The sequence below is a fragment of the Erythranthe guttata genome, chromosome 14 (genome assembly GCF_056151865.1).
Source record: "Erythranthe guttata isolate IM_541 chromosome 14, IM_541, whole genome shotgun sequence".
Lineage (NCBI taxonomy): Eukaryota > Viridiplantae > Streptophyta > Magnoliopsida > Lamiales > Phrymaceae > Erythranthe > Erythranthe guttata.
The window spans coordinates 16,556,970-16,559,844 of NC_142546.1; the positions used below are offsets into that span (position 1 = coordinate 16,556,970).

The window sequence follows — 2,875 nt, forward strand, 5'->3', positions numbered from 1 at the left end:
TTCTAATTATTATACATTTTCTAGTTTATTATTATTATTATTATTATTATTATTATTATTATTATTATTATTATTATTATTATTATTATTATTATTATTATTATTATTATTATTATTATTATTATTATTATTATTATTATTACTACTACTTAAAACATATATAATTATGATCTCATGGTTAGTTTCATTTACGGATGGCAATTGGTCGCTTTTAGGAACTGGAGACCCGATCATGAAAAATAATGAAATTGGACCCGTCCTAATACGGTTAACCGAAATTAACGTGTCCGACCCGCCAAACCCATTAGAAGCGTTAACATATTGTATATTTACAATAAATATCATCTCAAAATAAAAATGCGCAATACTCCAAGTAGAACAATGAAATGATGTAGAAAAAAAGAAATTAAATTGTGAAAAAGTAAAATCGTAACTTAATTAAATTAAAAGAATATTGATTATTATAAGACCCGTTAAATTACTCGATTCAGATGCGTTAAATCTAAAATATAAACTCGTTATTCGTCCTGAAATTATTTAGCTTACCCAAATTCACTCCAAACAGGTCAATTTCGGGTCTAAAATATTCGCAATTCGTACATATTCAATTTCCATATTTCATCTTATAATTGACTCACAAATAGAATTGTTTAATTTGCCCTAATAATCCTCTTCCTTTTCTAATCTGACACACAGTGAAATTAGTGAGAGATTGATTATAATTCTTTCGAGGCAGATAAAATAACACAAAGAATTAAGAGTAAGTAATTTTGCAATTAATTATCTTTTAGTTGGTTCATTAATGAGAATTAATCATATTTTCTTATTTAGCATTATTTTATCTCTCTCTCATTGGATGTTATTAGTAGGAAATTGTGTCCAAAGACAAACAAGAAATAGGAAAATGCTTTGACATCGTATTTTGGGTGATTTTTGTTATTATATATTTCCTAGTATATCTTATTATTATTATTATTTAAAAAGCATATATAATTATGATGTCATGATTGTTTCCATCTATGGGTTGTAATAGGTTGGTTCTAGTGAAAATTATTGAAACACAGACCCGCTCGAACCCGTATCTAAAATTAACGGGTTCGACCCTACCAATCATGAAACTCGCTAAAATAAAAAATATAAAATAATATATCTAATTAAGTTCTATGATATTATAATGGCATATTTATAATAAACATCTTCTCAAAATTAAAATGTAATACTCTAAATGAAATGGTGAAAATAGGCGAAAAAAGAAGCAAAATGATAACTTAAGTAATTTAAAAAACTAAAATTAATTATTTTAATTAAAACCCGTTACTCTATTCAGAATTTTCGAATGTATCATTGCTCCTCCTAAAACTATTTAGCTTACCCAAATTCGCTCCAAATGGGTAAGTTTAATTCGGGGACGAAAACCTCGTCAATTCGTACATATTGATTTAACTTCCCTAAACTTTCATCTTAATTTGCCTAATGCTCTATTGCTCTTCATAAAGAGAATCAGAGCATCATTAGTCTTCTGTTGAGGTAATTAAACGGTATGATGTAATAAAAAGGACAACATATAATAATTAGATAAATACAACGGAACCTAATCTATACGAATGTGGACGTGCCGGAGTGGTTATCGGGCATGACTAGAAATCATGTGGGCTTTGCCCGCGCAGGTTCGAATCCTGCCGTCCACGCTTTTTTGATCTTATTACAAGTACACTTTTTATTTACAAATCTTGGTCTCTCTCTCTCTCTCTCGTTAATACCAAGTTCTATATATCAAATATATATTCATTTAAATCTCGGAAATCTAACGAAACATTGATTTCTTAAAAATATCCAAATTGAACTCAACTCGATCCTTAAACTAATTTGATAAACTACCATTTACATGATCAATAATTTAATTGATTCGAGTAAACAAGTATGGTACTATAGTAAATAACACAAAACACTACGAATGTTGCGTTCCGCACATAATTCAACTAAAAACTCTCCTAATGGTTAATTACTAGTTCACAAAATTTGATCAAGCAAATCAGCCTGAGGTGTACGCGTGAATTAACTCTTATTTATTCTGAATAAAAGGATTATATCTATACTCGAGTAGTAACCACCACTACTTTTTTTTTTTTTTTTTTTTTTTTTTTTTTTTTTTTTTTTTACTTTACCGTGGGTACCGTTTCGACTTTCTCCGCCTGCCAAGAAGTTTGAGCATATTGTCGGTTAGACGGTTACATCAGGGGTAGAATTGTAATCTTCATCTTGATGATGATTATTCTCAGACATGCGAGTCAACCAGGCCAATGCTTCTATAGCTAGGCTAGGGTTTTATTTTTCTTGGGTTTTCCAACAAACTGCATGCATGCATGCCTTTAAATTCCGCTAATGCCCTAAGTTCGTTTTCTATTTAGGAGGCGAATGACCTGAACTGTGGTTAGTTCCAGGGCCGTTCCTAAGATTTTAGGGGCCCTAGGCAAGATTCAAGACGGCTTAAAATGGGGCCCTTCTATAATCTACAATAAAATAAAATAAAAATAAAAATCAGAAACAGGTGATAAACTCTATGTTAACTCAATTTTGTAAGGTACGTAGCTAGTGGCAAAGCTATAAATTTGTGATATAGTAGGTTAAAGTTTACGGGGGTTCGGGGGCAGCACCCCCGATTTTTTTTAAGGATAATTTGCATGAAGTACCACTAAAATAAGTGAATATATTTATAAATAAATAACTAATACATTATAAATTTAATAATTAGGCCCCCCTTGATTAGACGAATTATAAAAACAAGTAAGAATCCTTGATTTATATATGTTTATGAGTTAAGGTTCTCAATAATTATATATATACTATAATATTTTTTTCAATAAATGTTCATATA

The 2,875-nt window shown here is 29.6% G+C and overlaps 1 non-coding gene across 1 annotated transcript; it reads left to right on the plus strand.

Moving 5' to 3' along the window:
* Window positions 1–1,606: 1,606 nt before the first annotated feature.
* Window positions 1,607–1,688, plus strand: TRNAS-AGA (transfer RNA serine (anticodon AGA)). The gene has a single exon. It is a non-coding gene; the product is annotated as a tRNA-Ser (tRNA).
* Window positions 1,689–2,875: the final 1,187 nt, after the last annotated feature.